Here is a 12,691-nt window from a genome sequence, read left to right as displayed (position 1 = left end):
CGACAGCACACAAATAATGTTGAAAAATGCATACACTTTATGGTTCAATGCAAGGAACCATGAGCCGCCATGAAAATAATAATGGGTTTGATTTGCACAAGGGAGAAGCAAAATTGAAGTGAAGAACTGAGGGCTGAAACAGCAGGAATGAGAAATTTAAAACTAAACCAAGTGTGTGCCAAACACCCACAGGGAACATAATACCTGAATCCGGTTTGTATGCACGTAGAGATTCATTCCAAAATTTACTGAGAAAGTGTACATGTATACACCTGATCTGAACCCCTAAATATAAAGTTCCACTTGTGCATTTTCAGCTGCCTTTAACTGGTTGCAAACACCTGGTGCTCGATTGCCAGATAGAGCTGGTCAGCTGGGAGGAAAAAGCTCTGAAAGTGATGCAACATTGGTGTAGCTAGCAGATGCTTCACACCCAGGAGGATACAAGGCATCTCAGCAAGAGTTGCAATGTCAAGGCAGCCATGGAAATTGGGGAGGGGCTGTGGCCCAGTGGTAGAGCACCTGCTAGGTATCTAGACAGTCTCAGGTTTGAAGGAATCAGGTAGTAGGTGTTGTAAAAGACCTCTACCTGAGACCCTGGATAGCTGCTGCCAATCTGAGTAGGCAATACTGTTCCTGATATACCTCAAAAGGTCTGATTTGGTTCATGTGTTTATAAGAATGCTCATAAGAATGCCCTGACAAGCACAGTGAAAGTGCGGGTACCCTCAAGGACAGGGGCAACAGGGGAGCAAGAGAGCTTAGCCTAGAAGTGGCTTCCCATTACACTAAGCAAATAGAGCTGGTAATGCAATGTCTAGGACTATGAAATGTCTTTTTTTAAAAAAAAAACACCTATCAAAGCATCCTTTGTGTTTTCTATTCCGAGTAACTAAAGTCTCACAAGGAGATTTTACTGGTCAAGTTCTGCCCACCTTGCAGGTTTCTTTATACTCTGTAATTTAATTATGAGGTGCTTGCATTCTATTTTAAGCACAGACCCTGGAAAGTCAAGGGCACCCATTAAATCAAGGAGGAAAACTGTAAGGGGTAGATTGAGCCTTTCCTGGAATTGGGTAGAATCGCACCACAATACCGAAGATTTTTCTCCCAGTGATATTCGTTTATGATTCCACATAAGAATGACTTCCTTCCCTCCTATTAACTAGATGAAATATGAGTTAGGAAGGCAAATATTTTCTTAATAGTATCTGACAGGCCATAAAATTGAAGTGCAGCATGTTCCCTGATAGAAACTCAGAGGAATGTCCAACAGTATTGAGCTGCTTTTTACATGGCCTGACATCCATCCTTTTGAATAAGTAATGTTCCCTATTAGATTCAAAATACATCACTTCTAACCCACATTCCTTTAGCCAGAACTTTGCTTAATTCTGGGCATTTATTTCCCAGAATGTCAAGCATTTTCTTGGTCCCATAGACATACAACATGGCTTACAACAATGGCGTAGTGGTTAAGAGCAGGTGCATTCTAATCTGGAGGAACCGGGTTTGATTCCCCGCTCTGCCACTTGAGCTATGGAGGCTTATCTGGGGAATTCAGATTAGCCTGTGCACTCCCACACACGCCAGCTGGGTGAACTTGGGCTAGTCACAGCTTTTCGGAGTTCTCTCAGCCCCACCCACCTCACAGGGTATTTGTGAGCTGTGAGGGGAGCAAGGGCAAGGAGGATTGTAAGCTCCCTCTTTGAGTCTCCTACAGGAGAGAAAGGGGGATATAAATCCAAACTCCCACTCCTACTCTTCTTCTTCTTCTCTCTTCTTCTTTCCTCTTCTCTTCTTCTTCTCTTCTTCTTCCAATGACTATTGTAGCCAATACTCTATGTCTCTTTATGTCCAGATATCTCCCCTTATGCTCAGATATCTGACATGAATAATCTTGTTTATTGTAGTTTTGCATGCTTTGATTCTCCTCATTTTCTTTAACATTGTGATCATTGCTATGTTTCTTATATGCTATCTATTCACCACTGATACACACATATTTTATATGTTATAATTAAGCATGCCAGTAATTATTGTATTATCAAAGGATTTGTAACTTTTATCATTGGGGTTGTTGTTATAAGCCTCTTGGAATCCTCTTTAGGAGAAAAATTAAATGTAAGGGTTTTTAATAAACAAATTACTCATTTCCATGCCATTTATATGCAACTGATGCAAACATAACATTGAAAATGCATTAACAGTAATGGAGAGAACAGAGTGTGAAAAAAGAGAAACTGGTCAGAAAATAAGAACTCACATTGAGAATTATCACAAGGGAAACAGTCTTAAGGGGAAAATTAAATCAAAATGTAGATATTCAAACTGAGCCAGCCAGTTTTTGAAGTTCAGTCTACTCCCTACTTAATACATGTACAAATGTCTGAATCCTGAAAAAGACAAGAATATGTACACAATATTCTTTTCAGAATCCTAGTCATATAGATAGTTGCAGAGGGTAGCCAAAAATCCCGATCCCCAGACCCTCTCACTGATACCAAGCCAAGGTGGGAGGGATTTTTAATGGGTTTTTAACAGACTTTATGTATTGTTTTAACCATGGTTTTATTTTTATCTTAACATTGTATGTTTTAACAGGGTTTTATCCCCATTTGTTAGCCACCCTGAGACTATGGTATAGGGTGGGGTATAAATTGCAGAATGAATGAATGAATGAATGAATGAATGAATGAATGAATGAATGAATGAATGAATGAATGAATGAATGAATGAATGAATGAATGAATGTTGAGCTATGGTAAAACCACTGGACTAAAGTCCAGTAACAACTTAGATACCAACATGATTTTGTGGGTATGAGCTCGCATGGTGCTAGTGGACTCTAGCTAGATTCATAGAGGTTTTGTGAGCAATGAACTGATAGGCGCTAGTGATCTAGGGAGATTTCCGGCTGAATGTGGAGAGGGGTTTGCAGGTAGAATCCTAATCACCTTCCCATACACACACTTAATGCATTTTGATATAGGGCTTCTGGGTCAAGAGTTGTTTCTTACAACACTGTGACGGGATGGTTTCAAGGAAGTTAGTAGATTGATGTTTCTATTTAAGAGTTATTATAAGTATGTTGCATCATTAGGGACAGTTTATTGAATTGATCTGTTGAAGGCAATTTGCAACAGCGCTGAAAAAGCCAAGGGTCCTGGTAATGCTTTTGAAGCCTGGACTTCTGAAGGAGTGGCCTAGATGTGTTATCAATTCTTCTAGGGCTTTAATCCATACACAGACAAATAATGAAAACTATTGAGTCCCAGAGTCTTCAGAGTGCTGTATCTCTGACCTTTCTGTTCTGGTCCAGTAAAAGATTAGTACAATAATTTTTTCAAAGATTTGCTGACCAAGGTAAAGGTTATGTGAAGTGGCATTCTGGATATGAAACAGCCCCAAGACATCATGGCTTCAAACACACCTTTACACATTATCTTCAGAAACACTAATAACTGTAGTTTTGAAGGGATCCAGAGTTCCTTTGTGAAAGCTATGGGTTGGATGCATGTACATATGCAAAAGAAGGAACTCATAAACGAAGGTGAAGGGAGTCCAAATTCAACAGACCCTGATCACCCTGGGAACCCATGGAGCCAGCAAAGTTGTGTGTTTTTTTCATATGATGTTTGGGTAGTGTCAGCATGCTGAGGTGATTGTCGTTTGAGAGCCTATAGGACTTCTCCTCAATCCTGTGTGCAAGTGGACCTTCTCTGCCTTTCTCTTCCCTCCGTGCATGTTGTGTGCCATCAAGTCACTTCCAACTTAAGGAGACCCTATGATCCCCCAAACATCCTACCATTAAAAGCTTTGTTCAGGTCTTGTAAAGTGAAGGCAATGCTTTCCTGTATTGATTCAATCTATCTCATGTTGGATTTTCCTCTTTTCCTCCTGCCTTCAACTTTTCTTAGCACTATTGTCTTTTCCAGTGACTCTTGTCTTTTCATAATGCAACCAAAGTATGGCAGCCACAGTTTACTTAGGCCACTTCCGCACGAAGGTTGTTTAGCGGCCGGGTTAAGGAAGCTGAGGCCGACTCCTGATGAGTCAAGCAGACCGGCCCGCATTTGGACGGGTCCCAAAGAACTGGGAAGACGGCGCTGGGCCGCCCGTGGATTCTATTTGATCTCCAGCCCGGGCGCCGCCGGCCTGGGACACGCTTCTCCTTTGTTCTCCGCGACCCCGCCTCAGCATCTCAGGGCAGGGGTGTGTGTCCCCAGGCCCCGGTGACCTGCTGGAGGGCCGGAACCAGGTAAGTGAAGGGAGGGAGTGGGGGGGAAGCGCCCAGCCATGCCCTTCGCAGACGGCAGAGTCGCCGGTGTTTGAGGAAAGCGCGCCTAAGCAGTGGCGAGGATGCGTGAATTGAGCCGACCCGATGTCGCTGGGACCGTCCTTACGGGCGTGCACCGAGGAAGGCAGCAGCTGAGCGCCCGTCGCCCGACAGACCTGATCTCCAGCCCTCCAGTCGCCCGAGGCCTGGGAACCGCCTCCTTGCCCTGCGCACCTGCCTCAGCATCTCCAGGGCGGGGTGGTGTGATCCCCAGGCCCGACACTGGAAGGCGAGGAATTCAGGTAAGTGAAGGAGAGTGGGGGAAGCACAGGAAGCCACCTTGCCGGCAGCTCCCAGCGGTGTTTCCAGAGATGCGGCACCAAAGCACACAGGAAACGCCGGCTTGGCCATTATCTTGTCGCGAATGGCTCCTTGGGAACTGGCGTTTTGCCGTCCCCCAGGTCAGCCATGAAACGCCGATGCAGGAAGAAGGGGGGCCTTAGATTTAAAGGAGAATTCAGGCTTGATCTGATGTAGAACCAACTTATTAATTGTCTTTTTGGTGGTCCATGGTATCTGTGAAACTTCAACACCATATTTCAAATGAATAAAGGCCCTCCAGATGTCCCAAAAATCATAGGCTGAAGTTTTGGAATGCTAAGAAGTGAAATGCACCTTGGTGCCAGCCCCTGCAGTGAGGAGAGGGAAATCAGGCAAAAACACTTCTTCTATCAGATACACAGCATGACTGGCTTAAGACTTGGTCCACTCATGTGAGTGGAAATTTCACCTGACTTCACAGTGATTTTAAAGTCCACCGTAGTGGAAGGGAAGAACAGCTTGTGTGAGTTCCTGCCACATGTATGAAATGTGGATCCAATCGCACCATTATTTAAAAACAGATATTTTGTAGGATGGATATACCCTTTGAGTCTGTTGTAAGCAACAGATATATCTTGGGGGGTATTCTTGTTCCAAAATGACTACTTCATTTATGTAGTTAAAAGTCTGGATTTCTAAAAGTTAGAAATCTGCAAACTCATATTGCCCATAGAAGACAACAATCAAGATTCCTAATCATGGCAGCTCTACTTTCCTGGCAACGACAGTCTTTCTAGGGCCCTTTCCGCACGGGCCAAAAACAGTGGCCTGGGGACGGCAAAAACGCCACCCCCAGGCCGCCGTTTGCACAGGCGGCGCTTCTGAAATGCAGCAGCGCCGACCTGGCTCCCCTTCCCCTCCCTCAGGGCGGCATCAGGCCGTCCTCAAAAACACCCGTTTAAAGGGTTGTTTTTAAGAAAACAGCATGTTTCCTGCGGCGTGGTGCGAACGGCACCGCCGGGAGGGAATGACGCTTGTTTCCCCCGATCCCTCTCTTGCACCATTACCTCGTCACGCCTTGCTGTTCTCTCCTAAGCCTTCTGCCCACGCTGTCCTCCGCTGCCTGGAGGTCGGAGGGCAGCGTGAAGGCATGGGCTTAGGAGGACTTTGCAGCTTGATGGCTGCTTAATGCAGGTAAGAGAGGGACGGGGAAGAGGCGGCTCCATGCGGAGCCACCTCTCCTGTGCCGGTCTCTGCTGGGGCCACTCGCACGCTTGCGTGCGAACGGCCTCCACCCCCACGCCGGCAGAATTCTTGCCGGTGTGAGGGCGCCCGGAGGCCTGTGCGGAAAGGGCCTAGCATTCGTCTTTTCATCTAACTTTTAAAAAATGTATTTAAGCAATCTGATTCCTTGCTGAAGACTTTGTCTTTCGAGCATGAAAAACAGCACCCTCTTGATTCTCAGAAATTGAAACAATGGAAGCAGCTCTTTGCTGCAGAATTCTAGAGCAGAACGTACACATGCCTGTTGCTCTGTCCCGGATTGCAATGCAAATTGATGTGGGGAAAATGCTCCATTGTTGTCTGCTTTGCTTCCATTTAATGCAGACTGAAATGTATTTGCGCTCCCTCCTCCTTCTGTTTTTAAAGAACTCTTTGCCTTAATGGATTGTCATTTCCAGGTCAGCCCAGGTCAATCTATATGAGCAATGTTTGAAGTGGTTCCTGTGTTATGTAATCAACTCTGGGCTCACTTGTGGAGCCTCCAGCCATTTAATTTTTAGAGCTCCAATTAGCTGACTGTAAGGCATGGGAGGAGGGGAAGCCAGCTTGCAGAAAACAATTGACTGCAGCCAAAGGACCTATACTCACTTAAAGACCTAACTCCTTTAAATCAATTAGGGTCACAACGGACAGGGAAACTATATAAAAGAAAGATGCCTGTTCCTAAATTGCTTAAAGCTGTTGTGCTGCAAAGGTTGCCTCTCTCCCTCCCTCCCTCTCTGCTCTAGGAATATCTGCTTCTCCAATGTATTGTTGAAAGCTTTTGCGGCAGGAATCAACTGGTTGTTGTGGGTGTTCCGGGTTGTGTGGCCATGATCCTGAGCTAAAGCCACTGGACCACAGTCACACAGCCTGGAAAACCCACAACAGCCAGTTGATCAATAACCACTTCATACCCACGGTGTCACTGTGCCCGGAAACCACACAACATCCAATCTTGAGTCTGCTTACAGGGAAGAAAGGTGGGATATAAATCCAAACCCTTCTCTTCTCTAAATTCAGCACCGTTAAATTCAGCTCAGCCTTTTCTCAAAATATCGGTAGCGAATTTTAATTGTCATCTGTATTTGTTGTTTTATTCCATGAGACCTGCTCTGACAACCTGTTATGGCAGGAATACAGGATTTAACAAATGTAATAATTAAATAATAACAATTGTTCAGGGCTCCAGGATAGCAATGCCACTGTAAATCATGCTCATCTGCTTGCATTTCCACCAAGAAAACAAATCATTAGCAGTTAGATATGCAACCTTTTCAGCATGCTAGCTTTGAGAAGGAAGATACACATTTGGACGAATATTTAAATGTGCATGATTGGAAGATATGCCTCTGAACATTCATTTAAATGTGCATCTCATAGTTAATTATGAACGCCATCCATACTGAATGGTGTTTGGGGATGTGTGTCAGATTTGTACCTGCAATTCCAGTAAGAAGGGATGAAAGGGAAACACTCTATAGATATCCATGAAAACCTGGGGCAGTTAAATCAGAACATTTTACAAAATAAAAAAGGCAGGTTTCATGCTTTCTTATGGAAGATCCGTGTACTGGTTAGAAGTTTAGGTATTCTGTGCATAATTGTGTGGTATCTAAAATAAAGGCAGAGGGGCCACAACTCCCCGCCATTCCTCTTCAAATCAGGCAAATATGCTTTTGGTGGTGGAAAATGTAGGATTTTCCAGGCAAGAGATCAACAGAGGTGTTTATGTGATACAGAGCACCCAACAGAGCTACCAGCACCCAACATTTAAAAGTATTTATTAAAAAAGAAAATGTTTACAAACATACTTTTAGGACAGCACCATATTAAGCAAGGGATTCAAAAGAATGAGAGATAAACACAATTCTTCTGTCCCTTTCTCTGTACATACCCTATCAGTTGTTAAAGTAGGGCAGGTTCTGAAGCTTAGAATATTACTGATCTCAAAGAGTTCCCATTTCCTGGAAGATTGTGCCAGCTTCCTGGGCAAGCACATGGTCAAGATGGCTGCCACCTCCAGAGCTCCAGGCACAAGCTCTGTCTCCTTTCTTGGTCTCAGCCAGAAGAGATACCCCCCTCCACCTTTGCTCCCAAGAGTTTTATCAGTTCCCAGTCCCTACTCCCTTGACCTGGTCAGGCTGGGTCAAGAATCTTTTCCTGCTGGATCCAGGTAGCAATGTTGGATGTAGTGATGTCTAATGTCCAAAGGAACTGAGATAAAGATAAAGCAGGGAGCAAGTGGTCAGCTAGAGAGGTTTGTTAGTGACCACTCTGTCCTTTTGTGTCACCTCTTGTGTGTTCCCGGATTGATACACTCAGGTCTAATATCTGGCTTCTTCTCAGGAGTAAGGATACTCTTTGAAGCTTGGAAGATAGCACCTCTTCCTGATGTCCTTCCATCATTTTAAGTCCTCCAAATCTGTGATACCTGCTTGGAGAGATAGGAGGACTTAGCCAATCCCTTTGTCTCTCACTACCTGTATTAGCATCTCTAAAGGGTGACTGGGTAGGACCGGCAGTCTGTTCAGAGAAAATAAAAAATGTTTAAAATGTTCCCTTTGAACCTCAATGGGGGGGAGCCATTTCTTCTCAGGGACAAAAAAGAAATTATTTCCAAGGAATTAGCAGATATTGTCTAAAACCTTCCTGCAATTCTTTGTTATGTGCCCTGTGCCTCAACAGATACACATACAGAAACACAGCAAATAAAGTTTCATTCCTGCAGTAGAGGAAGCAGTAAAAGGGGGGGGGGGTTTGCAAGAGAACAGTGTCAGGACACAAGGGCTTGAGCTCCTTGGAGGAAGTACCAGATAAAAAAGTACTAAATAGACAGGGAAGGAAGGAGAGCAAATCCATGTTCCGCAGGGTATTTTCAGACCACAGATGTAAAGAACCCAGTTACATAACATGCCAGCAAAGAAACCTGGAGTCTCCCAAGCCCATTGTAACGCAAGTGTATCACCTGAATTCCTCTTTAATGTGAGCTTTCCCCAGGTTGCTCTTGAAAACTACTTCTTAGCTTCGTAAGCGCCCTGTCAGAACCATAAATATTCCTCAAGAAACCGAAAAAGCTTTTTTAAAAAGCCTTTAATAGCTATCGTAAAATGGAAGGATGAAATGTGAGGGAAAGAGAGAGCTGTCTTGATGAGGGGAGACATTTGAAAGCCGTGCGCATTTCACAACAGCCAACTGACAAACTATCCACACAGTGCTGCATTAATTTTGCAATGGGGGTAAGATTTTGAGGGGGGAAAGTATCTCAAGATGACTGGAGCACATTTTAGCATTTCATTAAGCTACAATTTACAGGGAGGGGCAGGCCCTGTGGTTTGGTGGTAGAGCATCTTCGCGACATACAGAAGGTACCAGGTACAGTACCCAACACGTCCAGTTAAAAGAAGCAGGTAGAAGGTAATGAGGAAGACCTTCACTTAGGATCCCAGAGAGCCACTGTCAGTCAGAGTGAATAATATTGACCTTGATAGACCAGTGCTCTGACAGTAGAGAAGGCATCTTCAGGAAAGAGTGCCACGTTTCTGGCTCCAAGTCCATGCCTCTGCTATCACAGAAGCAGGTGAAGGCCCCTTGCTTCCATAGAAAAGTTTTAACTGCTAAATTTCTCCCAAAGCTCATGGTATATACTGAAGCAAGTGACACAGTCCTAACAAGTGTATGCAGGCATGAGAAGTCGCCTGTAGGAAGAATTACTTCGTTTCTGAAAAATGCAATACAAGTATGCCTCCTGAAGCCAAAGGTTCAGTCCTCAGGGAGGTTAAGTGGAAGGCATCTGAAATTCTCCTCGTCCAATCCTCTTCCTGGATTTTGGAATTCTACATCATCTAGTCTTATTTTATTTATGGGTTAGTTGGTGAAAGAATAGCTTCTTCAGACAACCTGAAGAAGCTTCCGGCAAATCAAATAAAAACTGCAGAACCAAAGTAAAATTAATCACAGAAAGGAATTACAGCATTCAACTCAGCCTCCAATACAAATGCTGTCATAATGAAACATCAGTGAAAGGAACATGGAAAAGATACTGTTTACATGTTTTATAAAGCACCAAAAGAAAAAGAGAACTCCTGACCTCTTCCAGAAGATTGTTATATATTGTTGACATCGTGAGAGAAAACAAATGAACCTGCACTGAAGCTAACAGACAACGTGCATGCCCAAGCAGTTGTTGATTTTGCCCATTTGCAGTATGGAATCCGCAGAAGATGCTGCGTAGAGAGGCAACACTGTTGTGGCTTTCTTACATTGTGCTATCAAGTTACATGAGTGTCGTCTTTGGGAGAGCAAAATACTAATGAGATGAAAATTACAAAGTACTCCACATGTAGTCTTTCCCAAGCTGATTACAGAAGCACTCCTAGTTAAATTGGAATTAAGAAGAAAAGGGATGTTGGCAGAGAGAATTTGGGAACAAGAGAATGGGGGAGTAGTCCATCTAACCCTGCAGAAAAATTGTAGACTTTTCTGTTTCAGTAACAGAGAACTATTCTAGCTTTCCTTCTAGGAGAGGCAATTGGGATGTTCCTGCAGAACCGCTCCCAACAGGAAAAACATGTATGGATGCTGAATTTGATCAGCCAATTTGGATTCTTGTTTTGCGCCACAATTTAATCCAGGCATACACGCATGTGTGCACATATACACTGATTAAATCAAAGCACACACAAAAGCCAACATTGATAGCCAGTTTTCCATCTTGGCAGGGCCTTGATTCCATCTTGGGCCCTATCTTTCCCCTCCCAGCCTTTTTGATCAGGCGCCTGTCTTTAATTTTGCTTGCTCTTAACTTTGTTATTTAAATTTTAAGAAACTGTTGCTGGGGAAATTTTGTTTTAATGTGGTTAGTTTTAGTTATGTATTTTATGTGCTGTTATTGGAACAGCTGTATTGTGAGCCGCCTCGAGCCCTTTGGGGGTGAGGCGGCCTATTAATAATAATAATAATAATAATAATAATAATAATAATAATAATAATAATAATAATAATAATAATAATAATAATAATAATAATAATAATAATAATAATAGCAACAATTATTGATGCTGACGTCAAAAGAAATAGACTCAAATCTGAATTTTGCAAAACAAAAGACATACAAGTGGGCTCATAAACTAGGGAGATTGTTACCAGTAAAACTAAGAAAACTCAAAGAGAACAGATTTATTAAAAAGATACAATGGAAAGGTAATTTAGTCTCTGATGAGAAAATAATTAAGAATGGTTTTTTAAAATATTATTCAAAATTATTTGAAAGTAACATGTTAAGGGGAAAGGATATTGAGGAGTACATAGCTAAGCAAAATATACCACAATGTTCCCAAGAACAAAGAGAGATAATGAATGGTCCTATCTCATCTATGGAACTAGTAAGGCCTTGAAGCAGGAAAAGCTGAATATATCACTAAGGCCTGATGGTTTACCAGCATCATACTCTAAATTTTTTGCAGATATACTAATGGAACCTCTTCTGGCAATGATGAATGGGATTTTACAAAAAGGGCAAATTCCAGATTCTTGGAGAAAAGCTAATATAACTTTGATCCCCAAAGAGGAGCAAGTTTTAACAGGTGTTAGGAATTATAGACCATTTTCACTTTTAAGCAATGATTACAAATTGTTTGCAGCAATCTTGGCAAGAAGGCTAAAAGGTTTTTTAAGAACTTTCATACATGAAGATCAAAGTGGCTTCTTGCCAAAAAGACAACTGAGAGACCATTTCAGACCAATATTGGATGTGGTGGAGTACTAAAAGAAGCATGGTGATTTAAAAAAAAGGTAGCCCCATTTTTTTTCTGGTTGCAGAGAAGGCATTTGATAACCTCTCTTGGCAGTTGCTGCTTAGTGTTTTCAGAAAAATGGGTTTAGGAAATAATTTTGTGAAAGGTAAAGAGGCAATCTATACCAAACAGTATGCCAAGAATAATAGTAAATGGGTTTATGTTGGAAAAATGTGAGATAACAAAAGGAACTAAACAAGAATGCCCTCTCTCACCATTACTTTTTATACTGAGTTAAGATATTGCATGCAGATGGGGTAGACCCTTCCCTGGCAAATAAACACACCAACCAGAGCTTGGAAATAGATTGGGCCGCAGCCCAATTTATTAGTTAACAAACATGAACACTTAAGAAGCTGGGCAGACATTACGGATCGCAACATCAACAGGTCAGCACCGTTGCTGACCCGACCATGCCGTCCCCAATCCCTATTGTGGCATTAGGCAGGAAGCCCGGAGCCACCGGGGTGAATACCCCTTGGTGTCAACCCTTCCTGCTGAGGGTAGCGGGCACCGGCTAAGCCTACCGGCTTGCCTACCGGCCCACCCCACCCCCAGGCCCTTCCTTAAGGGCACCAAGCATGGAGAATACCGGCCGCCCGGCTCTGCTTCTCCCCACAGATGTTGCGATTCCATTGCCAACCCGCCGGGCTGCGACAAAATACAGTGATGCAATAAACCATTTACAACAAGTCAACTATTAACAATTGTAGCTAGGGAAGGTGGGAGGGTCACGTTGCTCTTGAGCCTCAGCTATCCAAGAAGGCTGAGGCTCAGGGCATGGTGCTTATATGGGCCTTTGCTGCTCCCACCTTTTTCAGCTTGGGCCAATCGTTGCAGCTCCCTGCAACTGCGCCTTATGAGCTGACTGCCCCCTTCCCTTTGCCTCGTGTTGCTCACCCCTGCCGCAATGGCTGCCACCGGTGACTCAATGGCTGCTATTTCTTAACAGCAGCCATTTCTGCACAGCCAAAAAACAGCGCTCTAGGGACGGAAAAAACGCCGCCCCTAGGGTGCTGTTCACACAGGAGGG

The sequence above is a fragment of the Sphaerodactylus townsendi genome, linkage group LG14, assembly GCF_021028975.2.
Source record: "Sphaerodactylus townsendi isolate TG3544 linkage group LG14, MPM_Stown_v2.3, whole genome shotgun sequence".
Taxonomy (NCBI): Eukaryota; Metazoa; Chordata; class Lepidosauria; order Squamata; family Sphaerodactylidae; genus Sphaerodactylus; species Sphaerodactylus townsendi.
The sequence above is the reverse complement of the archived record's forward strand: the minus strand, read 5'-3'. Positions refer to the sequence as shown.